General features: G+C 43.5%; 1 protein-coding gene across 2 annotated transcripts in view; it reads right to left on the bottom strand.

The window, feature by feature from the left end:
• The window catches only part of TIAM1 (TIAM Rac1 associated GEF 1), a 575,726-nt gene that overhangs the window by 317,563 nt on the left and 232,451 nt on the right, over positions 1-25,712 (bottom strand). The window contains exon 1 of one of the 2 annotated variants that reach the window (XM_089659508.1): positions 70-182. The exons of the other annotated variant lie outside the window; for it this stretch is intronic. The gene's annotated coding sequence lies outside the window, so the exon portion shown is untranslated. Of the gene's footprint in view, positions 1-69; positions 183-25,712 lie in introns of those variants that run through there. 2 annotated transcript variants of the gene reach the window in all.

The raw sequence follows: 25,712 nt of genomic DNA, 5'->3' as shown, positions 1-25,712 counted from the left end.
CAAGAACCAGCAGCAAAATAAACATCAGAGCAAAAAAGTAAAACAAAAACAAAAAAAAGGCAAACTCACCCATTGTTTGGCTGTGTGCGTGATTCCCTGGCTGTCCCCGTCCACATGCTGCACACAAATGAAACAGCTTTCACAACTCAGTGCTTGTGCTGGCTGGCAGCACTGGGAGGGGAGCACTAAGTTTCATGTGAAGATGAGACAGGCCAATGTGGGCGTGTTATGGGAGCTTTTTTTTTTTTTTTTTTCCTCTTTCATTCCTCTGTGCCTCCTTCCTTTTTTTTTATCTGTTTAACTGGCCTTTTGGTATTTAGTCACACCAGGCAGCTCTAGCTTGTGGGAGATTGTCCCATGTGTGCGGCTCTCCTGCTGCTCTGTCTGATTGCCTGGAGGGGAAATCACAACTGGGGGCCTCCAATTTGCAACCTAAAAAAGCCCAGGTAGCAGTTCAGCGGATGGTAAAACCCCATGAAATGATCTAAAATTTCCGCCGTCTCTAATCTTCGAAGGTGGGTTTTGAAATTTTCAATTTACTTTGAGTATATTAAGGTCGGGATTATGCCTGAACAATTTTTTTGTGTATTTTTTTTCTACCAGGATAGTATGAGATGAGATTGTCTGTCATTTTCAGTTCCCCTCTGAATAGTAAAGATTCTATTGTTTGGAATCTCTTTGTTTAAATAGGATTGTCTCAGATTAAATATTGAAAGTGAATCTGGCAGTGAAAACAAAAGAGGCACCAACATACCTCCCACCTTTCTGGGAGGACAAAGGGGGACACCTTTTAGTATCAAGCAGGGGGTCTCCAAACTTTCAAAACAAAGGGTCAGTTTAATGCCCTTCAGACTTTAGAGGAGGCCAGACTGTGGCCAGGCAAAGTAAAAATGCCCTGGCATCAGTGGGAGCAAATGAAGCCATAGACTTGGCGGTTAGTAGGAGTAAAAAAAAAAAAATTACATCAATGTCAGTGGGAGCAATAGTGTTCCATCCTTGGTGTCAGTGGGAGGAATGGCGCTCCATCCTTGGTGTCAGTGGGAGGAATGGCGCCCCATCCTTGGTGTCAGTGGGAGGAATGGCGCCCCATCCTTGGTGTCAGTGGGAGGAATGGCGCCCCATCATAGGTGTCAGTGGGAGGAATGGCGCCCCATCCTTGGTGTCAGTGGGAGGAATGGCGCCCCATCCTTGGTGTCAGTGGGAGGAATGGCGCCCCATCCTTGGTGTCAGTGGGAGGAATGGCGCCCCATCCTTAGTGTCAGTGGGAGGAATGGCGCCCCATCCTTGGTGTCAGTGGGAGGAATGGCGCCCCATCCTTGGTGTCAGTGGGAGGAATAGCGCCCCATCCTTGGTGTCAGTGGGAGGAATAGAGCTTCATCCTTGGTGTCAGTGGGAGGAATACTGTCCCATCCTTGGTGTCAGTGGGAGGAATAGCACCCCATCCTTGGTGTCAGTAGGAGGAATAGCACCCCATCCTTGGTGTCAGTGGGAGGAATAGCGCCCCATCCTTGGTGTCAGTGGGAGGAATAGCACCCCATCCTTGGTGTCAGTGGGAGGAATAGCGCCCCATTCTTGGTGTCAGTGGGAGGAATAGCGCCCCATTCTTGGTGTCAGTGGGAGGAATAGCGCCCCATTCTTGGTGTCAGTGGGAGGAATAGCGCCCCATTCTTGGTGTCAGTGGGAGGAATAGCGCCCCATCCTTGGTGTCAGTGGGAGGAATAGCGCCCCATCCTTGGTGTCAGTGGGAGGAATAGCGCCCCATCCTTGGTGTCAGTGGGAGGAATAGCGCCCCATCCTTGGTGTCAGTGGGAGGAATAGCGCCCCATCCTTGGTGTCAGTGGGAGGAATAGGCGATCGGAAACGGAAGGTGTCTTCCCCCCTCCCTGTAGTCTTTTGGAACACGTGACAGGTCCCAGAAGACTACAGGACCATTCAGGAAGCGCAGCGCTACTCGTGCATGCGCAGTGGGTACCCGGTTTAGAAGCCGCAAGCTGTCACAGCCGGGTGCCTACACTGAAGATGCCGCCTCCTGGAATACAGGACGGCCGGTGAAACAAGCTGCAGGGAACACATCACGGGACCGAGAGACAGGCAAGTAGCTGTTTTTTAAAAGTCAGCAGCTACAGTTTTTGTAGATGCTGACTTTTTTTTTTTCATGTAGCATCTTCTTGGAATCCATCTGCCCTTAGCTAAGGCATGCAAACAGGAGGGTGTACTTGGCTGAAAAAATACTCCTGAAGACTCCTGGAATATATGACAACATTTTGGCCTATTCCAGATTCCGGGAAGCAACTGAAGAAAAAAAGTTTCCAACAAGTAACTATAATACACCTTCCTACCTATTTACTAATGATAGTAGTGTAAAGGAATAAAAATAGTTCAAATTGATTGAGAGACTTTAGTTCCACTGTAACCTGTTGCCGCCAGCATAACATGAATGTGTAGCAGCAAAAGGGTGGGCTTTAAAGATCACATGACACATATATGCCTCACTACACAGCCGATGTTTCTGTGCTGAGAGCGCACTCAAAGCTGAGACTGAGCTGTCAAAGACAGCTCTCAGTCCTCGCTAAGGATTGATAGCAGGTTGGACTGGCTCCTGATCATAAGTTTTAATTAACGATCACATAGTTACAGCAAGGCAACGTTTCGGAGTCTCGCAGGACCCCTTCATCAGGCATGTGACCAGGGGAAGGGGTCCTGTGAGACTCTGAAACGTTGCCTTGCTGTAACTATTTGATCGTTCATTAAAACTTTTGGACCCATATTGGTGATCCTCGGTGTGCTGGTGACATTCTCCCTGGCTGATTCTGTTTGGTTCCAGCCGACAGTCGCTGCAGCCCCCACTTATACACACAGCCATTTTAACGCAGGAACGTGTGCGTTTGGATTGTACACTTGGTTCCTGATCATGTGACCACTATGACAGCCAATCACAGTAGTCACATGATAACAGATCCTTCCTGGCCCCTGAGCATACAGGCCCTGTTAAAGTGACGGGAAAGGGTTAATCGCTTGATTGCTAGACTGTAACACCCCTACTTTACCAGGCCAGTTCTCAGTACTGTGATAGTTTTATGGACAATTACCCAGACAGAGCTTTATTTTTGGTATTGAATAACCATTGTTTATTTTTAGTTCTTTACTATATAAAAGGACAAAAAACACCAAAAATGTTAACAAAAAGTCTCTTACTCTGTTATAAAAATATCAGGGCAGTACAAAAACCCTCAAAATGACCCCTTTTGTAAATTGGACACCCCAAAGTGATCTCATTGTTTGCCACATTTTGTTAAAATGAAAAGCATGCTGGCTTTGAGGGGGGTAACGTGCAGGACGAGGGGGGTAACGTGCAGGATGAGGGGGGTAACGTGCAGGATAAGGGAGGTGAAGGGTTAATGTACAGTCCTAATACACAGACAGGCTGGAGATGAGATGTGTAAAAGATATGGAGGTGGGGGGGGGCCTCGGTGAAAAGGTTAAAGTGCTAGTAAAGCCTACCTTCTTTATTTGTACCTATAGGGAAGCCTAAAGCAAGGCTCACCCGTGGGTACAGTAGATATCTCCTAAGGCCCCATGTACACGGGACAGTTCTCAACGATGGAAACTGACTGCTAGAAAACATAGGTCAAAAACCGTCTGTTTAACTGCGTTTATGCGCGTTTGCGTTTAGAAGCATTTTTTTTAAGATAACCTCAGCAGACCTTCTAAAATGCCCAGAATGCACTGAAAATTATTAAAAAATAAACTATTTCAGACATTTTGAGAGAAATAGAGAGAGCAGAAGCAGAGGGAGCAGTACTTGTTGAGATTAGCTATCTTTTTTTTTTTTTTTGGTGTTTGGATGTGTTCCAGCTCATTTCTGTGCAGAAATTATTGCAGCAGTGTCTAACATGTTTTTTTCATGCAAAACCTCAAAGTATGGTGTACCAGGTCCATTTGAGTACCAAGAAAGTGCTTTGCATGCATTTTCCATGATGAAAAAAGGCTCTGGACAGCATCTGGAAATGGAAGAGTTAAAAAAAATTTGCAAACGCCTATAAACGCGTTTAGCTACGTTTACACGTATTTACAAGCATTTTGCGTTTGAAAGACTGATAAAATCTCCTGAACGCAAGTTTTCTTCTCTCAAAAAAACAACTGTAAACTCAACTGCCTGTAAACGACGATGTGTACATGGACACATAGGAAAACATTAGGGAGAGTTCAGGGGCTGCTGAAAAAACTGCTGAACAGATCCTAAACCTGAGTTTATCAGCTGCAGTGTACATGAGCTCTAACTGTGCACTGTTTAGGAGATATTTACTGTAGTAACAGCCGGTAACGTCACTGGCGCTTGCAAGCTGTGCTCTCAATAAATGGCGTACCATCCATTGAGTGAGCCGTGCCACGGCTATGACTCCTGGAAGCATGCATGGGAGTGATGTCATCAGGGCTACATGCATGGGAGTGACGTCATCGCGGCTTGGCCAATCCCGCAAACACAGAAGGAAGACCGGGTAAAGATGGAAGCCCTGTGACACCGCACTGCTGGAGGGCTTCATTCTAAGGTAAGTCTTTCATAATGTATGAGTATGCAATGCATATTAGTACATTATGCTATTATTTTGCAGGGGAAATTTTTTCAGAATTTTTTTGGCGGTTTACTACCGCTTTAAAAAACAAACAAACAATCTCACAGTCAGTGGAAATGAATGATTGGATCTGCAGCTTCTGCTACTGATCCATTCATTAAAGTAGAAGTAAAGACAAAACGTATTCATTTTGGATAGAGTAAGGGAAGATTATAACCCCGTCAGATTTTTTTTTTTTGCCAACTGTGTCACCTTGGGGAAATTTCCCTTCACTTCCTGTCCCATAGCCAAACAGGAAATGAGAGGAAATCCCTGCAAATTAAGGGAATTCCTGGGGGCCCTCCCAGGTCACCAGAACTAGTGTCCCCATTGGAAGATTTCCCCTCTATTACTTTTCTGGGGACAACCCAAAATGTAGGATTTTATTTTCACTTTCCATGATAATCGTAAATGGGACAAACAGACAGGGTGAATCTCCCGAACAGGGACACAGGCAGCAATGAAAACAGACAGAGGGTCTAATCCCTCTCCACTCTATCGAAAACAAAAATAACGTTTTAGCTTTAGTTACACTTTAATTTGCCATCCACAAATTACTAGGATTCTTTGTTGTCAGAAGATGAGGAGGGATCAGCCATGTAACATTAGCATGCCACAAGGAACTGAGCCGATTCGATCAGCTCAGTACATGGTCTCTGTGTACCAAAGCCAGCGCCAACCCAACGGCTATTTATCCATCGCCATTTATAAACGGCACTGGGCAAATAACCATCCAACATACAAAGGCAGAGAAGCGGTTTCTCTGGCCAGAAATTTCAGATGTGTAAACCTGTTCTTAATAATCTGTTCTTGTGTTCATACATAGGTATCGATTCATTGAGAAAACCAGCATTCTAGTATTCCACAAGAATGCGCCATTTCACTTCACATGACTGGTGGCCGCTATACACTCTTTCCCTGACCACCAGTCTAGAGGGAGGCCTGGAGCGACATGCGCAGCCTAAGAGGAAGGCAAGGGCGGACTGACCATTTGGAAACTCGAGCACTGCCCGAGGGCCCGGGGTCAGTAGGGGGCCCCATGAGATGCCCCTGGAACCTTTTTCATAGGCTTTTATGAGTTTGGGCAAGGACATGGGCCCCATGATCCCCTATTGCCCGGGGGCCCCATGAGTTGTCAGTCCACCCCTGGGCGGGACATGACTAGGTTTGCAGTTAGGCTGGAATTTAGCTTTCCGAACAAATCCAAGGTTAACCCTTTTCTAGAGTCTTATGTGATTGGAGAGAGCGAGGGGCAGAAGGGAGCGACCATAGGGGAGTGTTAAGGGGGACGGTGACTTTGCCTCGTGGTCACTTGGCATAGGGACAGTGACAGGAGAGCTTCTCCCACCCTCCCTCTCTGACTAGGGATCTGCAGTGAATGTTTGTTTTTTTGTTTGTTTTCCCTTCTTTTTAATTTAAATATTTATTAATTTTCAAAATAATAGGAAAGATAAAATCTACAGTACAAATTCTTTACATAAAAAATATACAATCATTTCCCATATTTTCCTTATTTCTCCCATCCCCCCCCTAAAAATTTTTTTAAAAAAATCTAATTTCGTCATACATTTAGGCCAAAATGTATTCTGCTCCATGTCTTTGCTAAAAAAAAAATCCCAATACATGTAAATTAATCGGTTTATGTGAAAGTTATAGCGTTTACAAATAGCGGTGTATATATACTGGATTTTTTTAATTTTTTTTTTTTTTACTAGTAATGGTGGCGATCAGTGACTTATAGCGGGATTGAGGCGGACATTCTGACACTGGGGGGAACTGACTTGGTGTCACTGACATCCCCAGTGACACCAATACAGTGATCAGTGCTAAAAAAAACACACTGATACTGTACTAATGACACTGGGCAGGAAGGGGTTAACATGTGGGGCGATCAAAAGGTTAACTGTGTGCAGGGTGTGTTTTACTAGGGGAGGTGTAATTGTGCTTCACTGTAAGCACACTGCTTTGGGTGGCTGTGCTGTGCACAGCCATCCAAAGCAGTGTGCCCGAGCTGACAGGAAGAACTGTTAGTAACAAAACAGTTCTCCTCCCCATCAGAGATTCTCGGTAATCACTGGCCGGGACCCAGGGATTGACAGCCACGGTCACGAATGGCGGCGCGGGTAGGGCCTATATATATATACGTAGTTTTGCACACCTGTGCCGTTCTGTAGCAGTATTTCTGCTATAGGGCAGTTGGGAAGCGCTTAATAAAAATGGCTGCTATGGCCTCTCATCTCCAAAAAGAAAGTGTCCAGTGGATTGATTAGTAGGTTGTAAACCTGTTGGGTGGGGTATTAAAAGGCTTACACCTGCAACACTAAGTAATACCTTAGTTATGTAAATTCCCCATTTTGCAGTGAGCAGTAATTACATTTTTGCATAGAGAAGGGTCTTGCTGTCTGTGTACCGTTAAGGAAATTTCCTGTATGAAAAAAAATACAGCAAGCTGCATTTTTCTGCACTGCAAATGCACATAAAAGCCCAAGGATAAAAGAAGGCAGAAGTGACCTTAAGGGTACGTTCACACTAGCATTGTGTGCAGGCGGCAGAGAGGCGTTTGGGAAGCGTTTTTACCGCTTTCCAAACGCCTCTGCCAATTCTGCACATTGCAGCACATGGTGCTGTTCTAACGGGAGCGTTTGCGTCACGTTGCGTCGCGGAAAAACGGACGCCTCTGGTCAAGTCAGGAGGAGTTGAAGCCTTCTATTCTCGTCTATGGTGCCGCTCCGCAAACGCCCGGCCGACGTTTGCGGTGCGGTTGCGACACGGTTGCGGGGCGTTTGCGGAGCGGTAACACCACTCAAACTGAAGTATAGGCGTTTGTGGGGCGTTATTAACGCTCGGCAACCTCCGCTAAACCGCGCATGCGGCGTTTGCGGAGCATTTGCCGAGCGTTAAAAAACGCTCCGCAAACGCCGGACCAACGCTTGCCAAACGCTATAGGGGCGTTTGGCAAGCGTTGGTAAAAAAGCCAAGTGTGAACGAGCCCTAAGACCCCGTTCACACGAGCGTTTTTTACCTCGAAGCTCAACACTCAACAATGCTCAGTAAGTAAAATCCCATTATTTTCAATGGCCCCAGTTCACACTTGAGCATTGTTGCCTGTAGAAAAACATTTGATGCTCAAAAAAAGTACTTGTGCTACATTTCAGACAGATCTGAGCATTTTGTCCCCATAGACTTACATGGAAAATGCCTTAACAGTGGGAATGAGTGTTTTTTCAAGTGTTTTTCAGGCATGTTCAGCTCAAACAGCAGGTATTTCTATTGCTACTGGCCACAGCAAAAACTCTTGAAAAAACACCTATAATTGCAAATCTAGTAAAAAAAAAAAAACGCTCAAAGACGCCTGAAAAAAGTGCTTGAAAAACTCTCAGCTTCGTGTGAATGGAGCCTGAAGAAAAGGCACGTTTAGAATAATGTGCCTCAAAATGCATGCAAATACGCATAGAAAACATGCGTGGAATGCACGTCATTGGGCATGCAAAAATACGCAGTAAACATGCAGTTTCTGGTTTGAATGGGCCCTACAAGCTGGGCAGTGCAGACAGATTTGGGCAATGCAAGCCACAGTAACCCTCAGCTCACCTGATGCTTATCAATGCAACACTGCCCCTGCTGGCAAAACATGAGTTAGCATGTCTTACAAAATGTGCATGCTGATATTTTTATTCACAACAGGGGCATAGTCACTACCACAGAAAAAAAAGGACACTCAAACACTATTACTATTACATTTTACCCATGATGCTGTAATGAAAACAACTGTGGATGGATGCTCAGTATTTAAACTGGAAAGTAAAGGGAGAATAGCAGAGAAGTCTTAAAGGGTAACTCCACTTTCATGGGGAAAAAAAATATATATATATAGCATATATGATTGCAACACAAATCAATTGCATGTTATTAAAAATGACCTTTCCTTTTCAATCTGTAGCGCTGTAATGTTCTGTAAAATGCAATGTGGCTACTTGGATGTGTTTTGTGCACAGATGGGGTACAGAACGCCCACCAGACATGTCGTTTCCTGCTTGTGTGATTGGCTTACTGATTTTCGCAGAAGTCTGCACTAAGATACAAGTCAGATTTTGGGCATCCCCTGCAACAAAAATGTCATTTTTGTTGAGATACTCCCAAATAGAAATCACATCTACAAGGATGCAGACCCTGACACATTCCTCAGAGCCCTGCCGGTGATTGATAATTATAAAACCACTTTTATACAGATTCACCCTGCACATGGACACAGGCAAACAAATCGCTATTTCTTCAGAATAACAAAAAGGTAGGAATCTGCAACAAAGTTTATTAAAATTCTTGCAATGCCCATTAACACCCAGAGGGGAATTATTTTTTCTCAACAAAAGTGGAGTTACTCTTTAACCTCCTTAGCGGTTTTCCCGAGTGTAGCTCGGGGTAAAATTTCAGTACCAAGAGCGGTAACCCCGAACTACACTCGGGCTTACCATGCGGCGTTGCTCAGGGGGTCCCTGCAGCACTTACCTTGTCCTTCGCTCCCGCGATGTGTCCCCTGCAGCATCCCCGGCCATCTCCTCCGACTGATGCCGGCATCCGGCTTCTGTGTTCCGGTCCCTGTGACGTCGGGACGTACGGGCAGCGGGAAATTTGAAATTTTTAAAAAATTTCATTTTTGCTGTCATTGCTGTTTCAATGCATTTCACATACATTTTGTCCCTAGTGCTTTGTCCTGTGCCCTGCCTGCATTTTGAATGTTCTTTCTGCCTGGAAACTTAGAAAAGTCCATGGCGTCCAAAAAGCGTCCCTTTACGTCAAAAGCGGTTTTAGAACAGCGATAGTAAATCAGAACCACTTGCAGAATTGAGTGATAATGATTCGTGGGGAAATTCGTCATCAGACACTGAAAACGACTTTGCGACTTTGCTCAGTGATGTGCGAATTTGCCTCTGTATTTCAAATTTCAGTGTTTTTGGTTTGATTATATTATTGAATTAAATATATTATTATTATATTATTTTTTTATGATTATTTATTAAATTATAATTTATGATTTCGTGTTTCAAGTTTTATCATATCCGGAATGTTTAATAGACTCTTGTTCGGACAGATTTCAGTGAGTTATTCCTAAAAATTACAGCCTACAATAAAAAACTACATATTTCCATGCAAAAAAATGGTACCACTTTCAGCACAAAAAATCGGAAAGAATCATACCGCCAAGGAGGTTCAGCAGAATCAGGCTTTGGACAATATAGCAGGTTTGTACCAACATATCGCTTCGACTGGCATTGGTAAGGATTTGTCATGGGGTACAGAGATGCTACCCCATTCGCCCAGTTGGTTCTAGCATAGTATGCCTCATCAGACACCAACTGCCTACAAATGCTTGGAAATATAAAATGCAACGCTAAATATTAAAAGTAATTGAGAAAGTGACAAGTGCATACAAGGCGCAAATGAATGCGCTAGGTAAGAGTAACAAAAAATGTTGTCAACTGAGTGACAAGAAAAATCGTGAATGGATGAATCAATGAGGCAAATAAATACATTAGTGAACTGTATAAAGTGGTGATCAATGTAAAAAGATATTGCAATAAAAGTAGATGATAATCCAAGATATCTTTATAAATAGGTAGTCCAATAAAGGTGATACATCAAACTTCCGTGCTCGTGACTTCTTGTGATATAAAATTGAAGTGTGCTTGCACTGCAATATTAATGTGCATGTAATTATATCCGGGAAACACTGGTGGTCACCAGGGTTCTGGTCAGGGACAGGGGGCTCCACTGGTACACACACACAGGAAAGGCACTCCAGACCTCACAAACCGGACCCTCTCAGCATACAGGGACAGCACCTTCTATGCGTCGGGATCGGACAGCAGGTAAAACAATGCTGAAAGTGTAAGCGGTCATGTCTTCTGAAACCACCTTAAAGCTCGGGCTTCTCTCCCTTGTTGGTGTCTGATGGGACAGGCCATACCAGTGCAGACAACGCCTACTGCAGTCATTATTAATATCATTTGACGCAATAGGGGGCCAAGTTGCCTCCGACCACACGGTACAGAGAAGACAGACTGAGACAGGCCATCTTCATCCAACCGGAACTTCAGAGGGAAAACTGAACTCTTGTTCTGTATACTTGTTAAGGGTGGCTTAAAATATTAAAGCCAACAAATCAGTATGATAATTAGGAACATATGTCTTTCTTGCTGGATAGATGGAGTAAGCTTCTTAGGCCTCTTTCACACGGGCGTTCCGTATATCCGTTTTTCATCTGTCTGTTTACGGATGAAAAACGGACACCCATGTATTTCTATGGACTAGCAGATGTAAACGGATGATCATCTGTTAATGTCCTCATCCATTAACATCAGGTTTTTTGGACAAAAGAAAACTCTATTTTTCTTCCATTAAAAAAAACGGAATGGACGAAAAACTGATGTAAACAGATGAATAATGGTTTTAACCGGAAGAAACCGGACGAAAACTGGACGAAAAACTGATGTGAACTGATGAAAAACGGATGTGAACGGAAGTGAACTGCTGAAAAACAAATGTAAACGGATGTGAACTGCTGAAAAACTGATGTGAACTGCTGAAAAACTGATGTGAACTGATAATAAACAAATGTAAACGGATGAAAAACTGATGTGAACTGATGAAAAACTGATGTGAACTGCTGAAAAACTGATGTGAACTGATGAAAAACTGATGTGTACTGATGTGAACTGATGAAAAACGGGTGTAAACTGATGAAAAACGGATATGAACTGATGAAAAACAAATGTAAACGGATGTAAACTGATAAAACTGATGTGAAATGATAAAAAATGGATGTGAACTGATGAAAAGCAAATGTAAATGGATTTGACCAGATGAAAAACAGATGTAAACTGATGTGAACTGATGAAAAACGGATGTAAACTGATGAAAAACAGATGTTAACGGATATAAACTGATGTGAACTGAAGAAAAACGGATGTGAACTGATGTAAACTGATAAACTGATGTTAATTGATGAAAAACGGATTTAAACTGATGAAAAACGGATGTGAACTGATATAAACGAATGAAAAATGGATGCAAAACGGATGTAAACTGATGAAGCACTTATGTGAACTGATCCATTTTTTTTTATTGAAAAAATGTGACTGAACTGATGAAAAAAATGGAATGCCCGTGTGAAAGGGGCCTGACTGCTTTGTCTCCACTGGGAAGATTCCCCCTCCCTGTCACTGACACTGGACAGCCTGGATTCTCACCCTGCATGTGTGTTGAGTGTAATAAACTTGAACTGACATGGGTTGTCATGCTTTTTTGAATGTGTTGCATGAATTTGCATTTTATTTCCATAGCAGAAACCCAAATACTTTATTTTGTCTTCCATAATGCATTATGGTGAACTGTGTTGCATTGAAAACATGTTCCACTTTCTCCCAGCACACGTATGCAGTATGTTGGTGTGAACTGGTCCTATTGCAAACAGGTCATCATTGTGTTGCGCATCACAGCCCATCCAATGTCCAGATCTTGACATCCTAAACATGTGAATGGGCTGGCAATGCACCAAACACCCAAAAAAGGACATGCACCATTTTTGTGCGTCGAGGCTGCATTACGGAACTAGCACATATAACATGCTTTGATTGCAAAACACTGCACTAGAGAGGTGTGAATGGACCCTTAATGGTTCCCAAAGGGATGGCAAATCCAAAATTCTTGAGCTGTCAACAGAATAGGAGGGGAAGAGAAATCTTTCTACAGGCACACTTCCTCTACTTCATACCACCGGTCCCCTGGTCACACCTCTCTGACGTCATCCTGTATAATGCAGGACCAACTGTCTTGATTGTACAGGAGGATCCAGAGGGCCTGCCCACATTCTGGCCACTTGCCAAGGGAGGGAAGAATTATGTAAGTAGATCACATCTTTCATCATCCTTTAGGCAAAACAAGCAGTTAACCTTTACCGTGGGAAGGGGGACCCACAACAAGCGTATGTCCTCCTTCATATGGGCGTATTTAAGCAAAGCCCCAGAGGACATCTTTTGATGACTAAATGCATTGGGCGGAGCCTTAGTTGACGTCATCACGTTCGAAGAGGTGGATGCCAATGCCAAACTGTTGATCGTATGTACATGCACACATGTTTTAATGTGAGTGCACTTCTTTGTTTAAACAAATTATTTTAAGAGGTCTTTACATTATGGAGAGGCTTTCTCTCTCTTGCCTTACATGAATATTAATGTGGGAGATCTACATATACCTACCTGATTGATGGTGGTCTTGGGTGACACCGAGGTGGCTTAGAAGATGACCCAGATGTGCTGAGTCATTACATAAGTGCTTCATGACCACTCTTAGGCCCTTTTCACACAAGCGGTTAGATTTCAGCTTTTAGTTGCGGTTAGAGGAGCTTATTTACCGCAGCTAAATGCAGACAATGCATCCCTATGGCTCCGTTCACACACTGCATTTAGAAGCGTTTTCATAACATACTCTTTTATGCGGTTAGGAAAAATAATAATGTACCACAGCTATCTGTACACAAACGCAGGTAATCGCAGTACAAAAAAAAAAGTAAACAGTTGCTATAGAAAAGGCAAGAATTTACTACCGTAGCTAAGCGCAGCCGCATGTGCACACACGTAAATGCACGTAATCACAGATAAACTCAATGAGTGATCTCTGTGCCGGGAGTGTTTGGAATTTCAAAATAAAAAACATGCATTTACAAGCAGCAAAACAACCGCCCGTGTGAAAGTGGCCTTAGAGTGTTACTAAACCCATGACCCTGCATTCACTGTATCTGGTCTCCCACAATACAGAGAACATGGAAATTATTATTATTATTATTATTATTTTGTTTTCTTTTGCCACAAGTCTCATTTAAAAATGTAAATGAAAAAATGCAATCATTTTAGTAAATAAAAAAAACTGCTAAGTTAGAGCAGCTATGTGACATCTATCAGTGTCCAGAAGACCTCTGGTTAAAGCTCCCATGGTTGTCCTATGAGGCTGCATAACCCCTGACCTCTGTCTGGACAGTGCTGATTGGCTCTGTAATGATCACATGCACCCTCCCAAAGAAAAAAAAAAACCTCTCTAGCAATACACTCCAAACTGGGCATGTACAGCTTGCCCCCAAAGCTCTGTTCTATCAGCAGATGGAGTGGGGACAGCAAAGTATGGGGAGGATCAGAGAAGACAGGATCAAACAGCCTTTTCATACAATGCAGAGAATTATCCCTTTTAGGTTTTACAGTTCAGAAAAACAAGCATGCTTTACTGCATATACAGACTGATTTTACTGTTGTGGGTTTAGTAATACTCTAAGTCTAAGGGGGTCATGGTAATCGAGCACCCTACTACCACCCTGGGTGCAAATTCGTTGTCAGTGGCACTACATATAAAAGATTTCTGAAAGAGACATGTCTTCACTTTCTTGCGCATCCTTGGATGAGACTATTTTGTGGACTCCTTTTATCTTTAATTTTCACTCTATGTATGTTTTTTGGAGGGGGGGGGTTGTGTTATCCATATTTTGTGTATTTTTGCATCGGGAACACATTATTTTTGGGTTTTATTATTTAGTGCAACACATTTTTACTTTATTTGTATACAGCAGAAGGGATAGCTGCTTGTTTGTGTTCGCTGCTTAGATTTTTTCACTATATTTGTTTTTGTGTGCAAGTGTGCGGTTTACTATTGGTATTTAGGCATAGTCCTGTGTGAGGGCCATGTCTGCTTGCACAGCTGTTCCATGCATCCCCCATCCAGGAACTCCTATTCATGTCAACTGGAATGCAGTGGCTGCATGGACACAGCCATTCCCTCCCAATTTGACAGCCATGTGGCTGCGGGTCTCTGAATGCACACTGTGTTCGGGGATGTGCATCCACACCCATACGGCTGTCAAATTGGCAGCAGCAGCTGTGTCCGTGCAGCTGCTGCATCCCAACTGACATGAATGGGACTGCCTGTGTGGCGGATGCATGGAACACCGGTGCATCTCCATGCGGGCAAACACAGCCTTGCACGGGCATGAGCTTAAAGTGTTACTAAGCCCAGGACCCTGCATTCACTATATCTGGTCTCCCACAGTACTCACAACATGGAAATGCAATTATTGTACTAAATATAAACTGCTAAATACCTTTTCTCATCAGCAGTTAGAGCAGTCTTGTGACTTCAACAGAGCACTGGTTAAGGCTTGTAGGAGGAGTTTTCTTTCTGTTCTAGGAGGATGCAGGACCCCTGACCTCTGTCTGGACAGAGCTGATTGGCCCTGTGCTGATCACATGCACTCTCCCAGGAAAAAAAAATACACACCAAACTGAGCATGTGCAGAGTGACTCCACATGATATGTCTTATCAGGAGATAAGAAGGGGACCCTGGAAGAAGGGGAGGATCAGAGCAGGCAGGATCAAGCAGCCTTTTTACACAATGCAGAGGATTAACCTCTTAGGTTCCACAGTGAGTATAACAAGCATGCTTTACTGCATATACAGACTGATTGTACTGTTGTGGGTTTAGTAAAACTTTAAGTACACATGTGAATGAGGCCTAAGCAGGGGCGGGCTGACCATTTGGAAACTCAGGCACTGCCCGAGGGCCCAGGGTCAGTAGGAGGCCCCTTGAGATGCCCCTGGTACCTTTTTCATAGGCTTTTTTGAGTTTGGGCAAGGACACAGGGGCCCCATGATCCCCTATTGCCCGGGGGCCCCATGAGTTGTCAGTCCACCTTTGGGCCTAAGTCTTTTTTTTCCGGCAGTTCAGCTTTAATGGTCACAGTAATGGTTCTACAGAGGAGGCGCAGAATCAATTCTAGAACGTATGTAGTCCAAGTACACCATAAAGATAAAGCGCCCTGCGAGGAAAGCAGGAGGACAGGCTGCCGGAGACACTGGATCTCAAACCGCTCTGTCTGGCTGAACTGGGTGGGAAGTAATAGATGTTCTTTATCCGGAGAACCGTGCACAGCCCATACAGTGTCATCCAGCAATCCGCCGAGGGACAAGTACAGGCCTGTGCACAGTATTTCACCTCAGCCAATCTGCATAACAACACAATAGATCCAGCATGAGACGTCCCAGCGGGAGACATTCTCTTCTTCTATCCCATGATATCAAGTATCCAGGTTCATGCACAAACACATCCATTCACTCCATGTACTCCGCCGAACCAACACGCACTTTCCTCGCACAGCAAACCTGCTCCGTCATCTGTCTATTGTTACTGTGCAACCTGAATAAAATCTCTGGTACAATAAAATACCCAGGTGAGAAAACTCAGATGGAAGATGGCATTTTTATTTTAGATATTAACCACTTGCCCTCCAGAGGATTTACCCCCCCCCCCCTTTCCCGACCAACTGAAAATTGCGCGGTTATGCAAACGCTGCACCCAAATGAAATTTACATCCTTTTCTTCCCACAAATGCAGCTTTGTGTCAGTGGTATATTATCGCCTGTGCGGTTTTTAATTTTTTGCACTATAAACAAAAAAAGACTGACAATTTTAAAAAAATATATATATTTTTGACTTTTTGCTATTAAACATGTCCAGTAAAAAAAATGTTAAAAATCAAATGTCATAAATTTAGGCAAAAATGTATTCTACTACATGTCTTTGCTAAAAAAAAAAATCCCAATACGTGTAAATGAATTGGTTTAAGTGAAAGTTATAGCGTCTACAAATGGCGGTATATATATTGGAATTTTTTTTTCACTTAATACTAGTAATAGCGGTGATCAGCGACTTTTGCAGGACTGTAGCGGGCATTCTGACACTTTGGGGGATGGGGGGGACTGACTAACTGCCACTGACATCCCCAGCGACATCAATACAGTGATGAGTGCTAATAAAAAGCACTGACACTGTACTAATGACACTGGGCAGGAAGGGGTTAACATCTGGGGCGATCAAAGGGTTAACTGTGTGCTTTTTACTGTGTGCTGTGTGTTTCACTGTGTCAGCACATTGCTTTGTATGAGCAATGCAGAGCAATACAATGCAGTGTGCAGGAGCTGACAGGGGAGAGATCTGTATTGTTTACATACAGGTCAGTGGCAGTTAGTCTGTCCCCCCCATCCCCCTATTAGACCCCAGATGTCTCCTCTGCCCTTAAGAGCATCTGATCACACCAAGATCAGTGTGTCAGATACTTTCCCAATTTAAAAATGGCGCAGTTTACAACCAGGGAAACCGGAAGTGATAAATGCTTATCGCTTCTGATGTCCAAGAGAACCAAAGAAGTTGGCAGGAGGGGGGGACGTACTCTCCCACTGCTTGTAAAAAGTAATCCAGTGGCTAAATACCTGCTTGGATTGCTTTTACAAGAAAGCTGACCGTCGACTCTAAAAAAAAAAAAAAAAAACAATACTGCAGGCATCATCCTGTTATAACTACTTACAATCCAACGACGTATGGGTACGTTGCTGGTCGTCACGTGGTTAAACCTTCAAAATCCCAACCCACCTCACCACAATCATGTGCACTGCATGCAGTTGCAGCTCGGCCCCATTTACTTGAATGGGTCACGTTCTGCGGATTGTACCACCTGCTAAATGTGACATGCCATTCAAATTTTGCTACGACATGGATACTGCCCTGAGCAGCTCAGAATCTGTTCACATCATATGCTATAGGCGGCACTGAGTAGCTTTACCCAACATATTCCTAATGCATTGACAAAGCAAACTGTTTTGTGTCAAGTTCACACCACCACTTTTTGACATTTCCATAAAATTGAGAAAAAAGGCCTTAGCACATACAGTGCTTTGAAAGAGTATTCATACCCCTTGAAATTTTCCACATTTTGTCATGTTACAACCAAAAATGTTAATGTATTTTATTGTGATTTTATGTGATAGACCAGTAGTCGGCAAGCCGCGGCTCGCGAGCCACATGCGGCTCTTTACACGCTTTAATGCGGCTCTTGTGTGCCGGGCGCCCGCTCCCCTCCCTCCTCTCCTGCGGCAGGGACTCTGCAGCGTGATCCAAAAAAAAAACAGCCAGGGCAGCGCGCTCAAATGCAATGATTGGCCAGTCTCGCTCCCACTCACATCCTGATAGCCAGTGATTGGCTGTCAGGATGTGTGTAGGCGGGGCAACGTGACAAACGTGAGAGGAGCTAGGCTCCTCTTACAGTCCGCCCTGAAGACCGGAACGGTGCGGGAACACGGTGAGAGGAACGCGCGGAGCAAAGCTAAGTGAAGTGACACAGGGGGGACTTGGATTACTACTTGCTACTTACTTACTACTACTATATGAGGGATGAATTTATATGGGGGATGAATTACTATATGGGGGATGAATTACTATAGGGGGGATGAATTACTATATGGGGGATGAATTACTATGGGGGATGAATTACTATGGGGGATGAATTACTATATGGGGGATGAATTACTATGGGGGATGAATTACTATATGGGGGATGAATTACTATGGGGGATTAATTACTATAAAAACTTATTGAAACTAAAAACAGTGTACCATCCTATGTATGTTCAGTTTTAAAAATGTGGCTCTCAAAATAAATTTCAATCGTGGTTTTGGCGAGATTTGGCTCAGTTGAAAAAAAAGGTTGCCCACCACTGTGATAGACCACCACTGTGATAGACCAACACAAAGTGGCACATAACTGTGAAGTGGAAGGAAAATGATAAATGGTTTTCAACATTTTTTACAAATAAATATCTGAAAAGTGTGGCGTGCATTTGTATTCAGCCCGTTTTAGTCAATACTCAGCCCGGCCTCCTAACATCTTAAGGACAGTAAACTGGCCTTTGTTTATAAAGTTTGGAGACCCCTGTTCTAGAATTTTAGTGGGAGGAACAACAGATTGAGCAGCCTAAATATATACAGTTAGGTCCATATATATTTGGACATAGGCACAATTTTAGCTTTTTTCAGGTATTTACCAAAACATTCAAGCTATCATTATATAATGGATATGGGCAAAAAGTGCACACTCTCAGGTTTAATTTGAGGGTATGTACATCCAAATTGGAGGAAGGGTTTAGGAATTACAGCTCTTAAGAGTAGCCATCCCCCCTTTTTCTAGGAAACAAAAGTAATTGGACAATTGAACCAAAAGCTGTTTAATGGCCAGGTGTGGGCTACTCCTTCGTTATTTTTTCATCAATTAAGCAGGTAAAAGGTCTGGAGTTGATTCTAAGTGTGGTTTTTGCATTTGGAATCTATTGCTGTGAACCTACATCATGCGTTCAAAGGAGCAGTCCATGCAAGTGAAACAGGCCATTGTAAGGCTTCAAAAACAAAACAAATCCATCAGAGAGATAGCAGCCACATTAGGAGTGGCCAAATCAACAGTTTGGTACATTCTGAGGAAAGAAGAACGCACTGGTGAGCTCAGCAACATAAAAAAGCATAGACGTCCATGGAAGACAACAGTGGTGGATGATCGCAGGATCCTCTCTATGATAAAGAAAAACCCATTCACTACATCCAGACAAGTTAAAGACACTCTCCAGGAGGTGGGCGTATCATTGTCAAAGTCTACAATCAAGAGAAGACTTCACGAGAGCAAATACAGAGGGTTCACCACAAGGTGCAAACCATTCATAAGCCTGAAGAATAGAAAAGCCAGATTAGACTTTGCCAAAAACAATCTAAAAAAGCCAAACCAGTCAGGAAAAGCATTCTTTTGATTAAGATTAATCTGTACCAGAATGAGGGGAAGAAAAAAGTGTGGAGAAAGTTTTGAACAGCTCATGATCCAAAGCACACAACGTCATCTGTAAAACATGGTGGAGGCTGTGTAATGGCATGGGCATGCAAGGCTTCCAGTGGCACTGGGTCATTGGTGTTTATTGATGATGTGACAGAAGACAGAAGCAGCCGGATGAATTCTGCAGTGTTTAGAGATATACTGTCAGCCCAGATTCAGCCAAATGCAGCAAAGTTGATTGGACGGCACGTCACAGTACAGATGGACAATGATCCAAAACACACTGCAAAAGCAACCCAGGAGCTTTTGAAGGAAAAGACGTCAAATATTCTGCAATGGCCGAGTCAATCTTCGGATCTCAACCCAACTGAGCATAAATTTTACCTGCTGAAGGCAAAACTAAAGACAAAAAGACCCACAAACAAAGAATAACTGAAGACAGCTGCAGTTAGAGCCTGGAAAAGCATCAGAAAGGAGGAAACCCAGTCTTTGGTAATGTCCATGGGTTCCAGATTTCAGGCAGTCATTGCCAGTAAAGGATTTTCAACAAAATATTAAAAATGAACATTTTACTTATGATTATATTTATTTGTCCAATTACATTGGAGGGACTGTGTATAAAAATGGTTGCAGTTCCTAAAATTTTTACATATTTATTTACGTTCAACCCCTTGAATTAAAGCTGAAAGTCTGCACTTCAAATTCATTTGGATTGTTTCATTTTAATTTATTCTGGTGGCATACAGAGCCAAAAGTATGAAGATTGTGTCCAAATATATATGGACCTAACTCTATATGGGACTCCAGCCAATACCTGGAGAGGTGTGCCCAGTAAGTTGTGGGAGAGCCCATAAATAATATGAGGCCTCATGCAGGGGGTCAGAGTTGCTGAGTCCAGTCCTGCTGGGGTAGACCCCTGTGCATGGGCTCTGCCCCAAGACAGGAGTGCAGGAGAAGCCTTTATGAAGACATCAAGGTCCCAGCTAGGCTCAGCTGGGGAGCCTGTTTACAAGCTTAGTCATGGATCAATTTGAGTCCAGACTGAGACTGAGTTCGCTGGAGAGAGCCAGGAGGAAGTTGGGGGAAAGAGTCCCACTATCCTATGGTGGTGTGGGCTATTATCTCCCTCACTGGGAAGAGCCTAGTGGATATCGGAAGGAGGCAACTGATGATCCTGTGGCTGCGTGAGAAGATGATCCTCTGGCTGTGTGAGAAGATGGTCCAAGTGCTGGAGAGTCAGTGACTGTTTTTGGTCCTTGGGAGAGGGCATAATCACCATTGGCATTAGTGATTCTGTGGAACATTTTTGTGCAGTTCAGCAAGATACTTAAGGAGTCCTCAGAGCGTTCAGTTCTGGGGTATCCCATGCTCCCCTCACCTCATCCAAGTTCAAAGTTCCAATAAAACACTAACAAGACTCCTCTAGATTGAGCATTTTCTTCGCTCTTCCACTGGCTCAAATGAAATGTATCTGGCTGTGTAAGCTCTAACTGGGGGAATAAGACTACGTTCACTGGCAGCTCTTTGGGGGTTGCACTACACACAAATCAATATTATTATTGTACACACAAGAACAGTTATTTCATACATCGTAACATCAGGCAAATTTCGTCATATGAATCCAATGTAACTTTACGCAGCAGAAAAAGATTAATAAAATATAAATGGCTCCTTCACAAAGCAAGTCATTTTCTGCCAGTCACAGGTCAGCTGCCCTTGTTATTCCGCATCAAAGTGAACCACGACCTTTTGCCCAGTGTGAAATACAGGTTCCGCGGCCCTAATTGTGTGCTAGAGTACATCCAATCATCTGGTCAATAGCCGAGCACGGGCTTTTAACAACTGTTGATATACTCCGAGAGTCAGAGAGGCATTATCCAACTAGCTTCCCCACCTCTATAGAAGAAGAACATCCGATCCGCTGGTCACCTAGCAACTAAAAGATTGTTCTGCTTTTCTCGACACATAAATAAAGAACAAAATGTGCTCTTTTTCTGTGTTTGCCACTGCTGTGGCTATTTCAGGATACTGCCAGTTAGGTTTTCCACTTATTAGATTTAACTGGTTAGGTGCTCAAAGCTGGCTAATGCCGAGAGTTTCAATTTCTTGACATGGGCCGCGGCTTAGAAAATTGAATAAAATACAGTAATTCAAACAAGTGGCTCTTCATCCCTCACATGAGAGGATGTTCTGGGGAAGAATGACAAATTCAGGCATGTAGAGCATGGAACGGTGAAGACTAACCCAATGAGATGCCTCACCTTTGATAGCTTCAATGGTTTAAAGCATCTCTAAATCCAAAAGCAAAAACAAATTGCAGGTTACCGGTCCTTAGACATATCAGGTGCATTTGTTTTATTCTTTTTGCACCTGGTGATCCAGGAAGTGACACTTCGGGGTTTATTTACTAAAGCTGGCGAGTGCAAAATCAGGCTCTCTTCTGCATAGAAACCAATCAGCTTCTAACCTCAGCTTGTTCAGTTAAGCTTCGGCAATAAATCCTGAAAGCTGATTGGTTTCTATGCAGAAGTGAGCACGATTTTGAACTCTCCAGCTTTAGTAAATAAACCCCTCCCTGCCCCTCGTATCTATGTGTAGCTCCCCTCTAAATGGCCAGGGGGAGCTAGTTACATTTCTTTTTAGTTAGGCTGAGTAGCAACCTGGGTGAATAGTCTGCAGAGTCAAATTTGGGACAGGGCTGAGAGGCTCTTCAGGTCAATTCCATGATACCTTCCCCTGCTCTAGAATCTTGGACAAGATTCTAGAAGCAGTGGGGTGGGGGTGAGGAGGAGCTGGCCTGCACACTCAAAGGACTTTGGCCAATAGCAAAGCAGGAGGCTTGTCATGGGGCCAGGACAGCCTACAAGGGTTTGAGCCTGCTCAGCAGCAGGAGAGATCGGGTGGAAGTTGTTAGGAAGGTAGAGATGCAGGATTCTGGGAGGGGGCACAGTGGGAAAAGGCTTAACCTACAGGCCGGAACCTGGAAAGGAGGATCACTCATCCTCATCAGTGTCCAGAGGGAGGACCACCTGTGGAGACAAGGAAGAAGCCAGCTCAGCGGAAGGCCCAAATGCAGCTACCAACCCAGCCAGTACACAGGCAAGGACTGAGTGAGTAATCCTACACCCCCTGGGCAAGTTAAGGGGAAGGAGCATTCTGGTGGGAAACCTGGTTAGCTCTACAGCCAGGACTTACATTTCAAGTGGCTTTTCATCCCCTTGCCCAGGGATTCCTCCAGACAGCTAGGTAAAGAAGAGGTGTTGGGGTCTGGAGTGGTACACCAGGAGAAGCTAGAGAGCTCTCCCAGAAGAGAATTTCCTATCTTGAACTTATATATAGTTGCCAGGAAGTTGTCCTCAGTTTACTGTTCCTTGGGCATCCCATACATCCTTTACCCCATCAATACCCCTGATAAAACTTAAAAACCAAGCTCAAGGACTGTTTACTGTCTCTAGAATGCAAGTGTGTGTTAAATGCATGTTGCCTGACTGTGCAAGACTATAGGGGGGACCCAAATCTTCAACAACTCCTAAGGAAGTAGTGCTACATATGGAAGAGCAGTGTTGTGACCCACGGCTGCTGTCCTTATTTGGACTGTGAACACCTTTCCCACTTCGCTAACTACAGGGACATTATGTGGCATTGTCATTTTTTAAATGTTTACAAGTTTATAAACTGAGGCTTTATATAATTTAGGGTCCTGATTGCTTACTTGTTCATGCACTATCCTCCCTCTGATCCCCTGGGAAGGCTTACCACCACATACTGGGCCATGTGAGAGGGGTTGCAGTCCCACTTCGGAGTACAGCAGATGAAAAATGTTTATAAATATTCATATGATGGTAAATTGTGAGGACATTCTGAATTTAGCACAGTTGTATTGTTTCCTGACTTGAATAAGCAGTTCTCCAATTGACTTTTTACTCAAAACATTCTTTTACGCTGCAGAAATACTTACTGAACATAGCAAGCTACAGTGAAGCCTTTTCTGATAGAGTGATAGAAGAATCAGGCATTACTCATGTCAGTAATCAGCAGACTCATTATGAAGAAGTCCCTTCCCACACTGGTTTCTGCTTATTTTAAAATATATGTCAAAGATTTTTCCAGTTCCCATTTATATACATGAAATAAAGGTTAAGGGGCACAGTAAGCAATATTATATATTACTGTGGTGTATACCAGTCGAGATACAAATCTTCTGCTAGAAACGCCAATCTATCACATATGAAGAAAACAGCGCTGTGTAACCGGTAATAAAGCCGGGGTCAACTAATCACACAGAGTCTTATACAGTCTTATATCATCCGAGAACACTAAATTCCTACCGAGAGAAAGAAACACTTAGCCCTGGTTCACACTGATGCGGTACGGAATTTGCAGCATTTTCAGTGCGAATTCCACACCGCATCAGAATTGCACCCCATTCATGTGAACCGCTGCGGGTGTGTATTTTAAGTTAACACCCCAAAAGCGGTCCGCAAACCACAGTGCGATGTGCAGAATCGGATCACATAGGTGTGAATACCCATGCGATCCAATTCTATTGCAAACCCAAAAAAGGGTCCTGCTTGTTTTTGGTGCGGTGCTAATAGAGCCATACAAAATGTATGGCTCCAGTCGCACCGTACACAAATCACATGTGCTTTGCACAGGAATGCGGTGCGGTTCCTGTTCGAATAATATGCGATATACCGCACAGCACATATGTGAACCCAGGCTAAAACACAATCACTGTGTGCCACTACTAACTGTATATGTAAGCAGTATGACTGCCCAAATATACATATGAACTCACAGGATATACAAAGAAACATCGTAAAATATAATGACCCATTCACAATAGATTGTACTGCGCTAACACGTTTTATTGTGCACTATAGCGACCTTCATTATTTATTTGAATAGGCCCCAGTGCATACGAAAACGGGTTTGCTTCTTTCCTAAAGTACATTGTCCATTGTGGTGTGCTGTAGCAGGGTGTACGTCATAGGATGCTATTTAAAATGACTGTTGAAGCACATACACAGTACTTTACTGCACTGCAGTGCGTGTAAATGGGTCTTAATGAGTTATATACATGGAGGTTTTGTATTTTTTTTTTGTAGACATCCTTGCTTCACAAACAGAATTAAAGTGTTACTAAACCCAGGACCCTTCATTCTTCATATCTTAGTCTCCCACAGTACGCAGAGCATGGAAATGCAATTATTTTAGTAAATATAAACTGCTAAATACCTTTTCTCATCAGCAGTTAGAGCAGTCTTGTGACTTCAACAGAGCAATGGTTAAAGCTTGTAGGAGGAGTTTCCTTTCTCCTCTAGGAGGATGCAAAACCCCTGACCTCTGTTTGGACAGTGCTGATTGGCCCTGTGCTGATCACATGCACTCTCCCAAGAATACAAAAACATCTCTAGCAATACACACTAAACTGAGCATGTGCATGTGACTACGGGTTCAGTCTGTCTTATCAAGTGGACATTTGAACAAGAGGAATGGGGCAGAGAAAACAGGACCAAACTGTCTTTTTACACAATGCAGAGGATTAACCCCTTAGGTTCCACAGTAAGTATAACAAGCATGCTTTACTGCATATACAGATTCATTTTACTGTTGTGGGTTTAGTAACACTTTAAATAGGAACTCCACCCAAAAGAGGAAGCTTTAAGCCTTTGCCCCCCGCTCCCCATTAAGGATTGGGGAGCGGGTACCCGAATTTGACAGGGACCAGCTCCCACCTCCACTGAGATCGCCTACGCGATCGGAAGCGGAAGTTGTCCTCCACCCCCCTCCTTCTCCGTAGTCTTCTGGGACACATGACAGGTCCCACCCAGAAGACTACGGGGCCATTCACAAAGTGCAGCGCTTCTTGCGCATGCGCAGTGGGCACCCGGCTGTGACGCCGCAAGCTGTCACAGCCGTGTGCCCACACTGAAGATGCCGGCACCGGGGAGAGAATATGGCCAGTGAAACCAGCGGTGGTGAAGACACCGAGGGACAGGTAAGTGTGTGTATTTTAAAAGCTGGCAGCTACAGTTTTTGTAGCTGCTGACTTTTATTATTATTTTTTTTTTTAGGTGGAACTACGCATTAAGATCTACAAACAAACTTTCATAAGCAGCAAGTAAGGAAACTGGAAAACATGAAAAAGAATCTAAAGCTCCACCTGCAGACTCAAAAGCAGAATACAAAATAGTAATATGCAATACTGAATATATTCTATTAATATAAAAAATTATATAATCTACCACATACAAATTCATTTATTTTAAAATGAACCCATGACTCCTTTTCACATTGAAGTTCCCCCAAAAATGGCACAACATGTAAAGTACAAATTGTTGCCTTGCTTCAACAGGCAACAGTGAGGGCCAGGATGGTTATCTTGTACCATGACACCATATAAGAAAATCCA

This window comes from Staurois parvus, unplaced genomic scaffold, assembly GCF_062004578.1.
Source record: "Staurois parvus isolate SC_StPar_1 unplaced genomic scaffold, SC_StPar_1.0 ptg001162l, whole genome shotgun sequence".
NCBI classification, from domain to species: Eukaryota; Metazoa; Chordata; class Amphibia; order Anura; family Ranidae; genus Staurois; species Staurois parvus.
The sequence above is the reverse complement of the archived record's forward strand: the minus strand, read 5'-3'. Positions and strand labels throughout refer to the sequence as shown.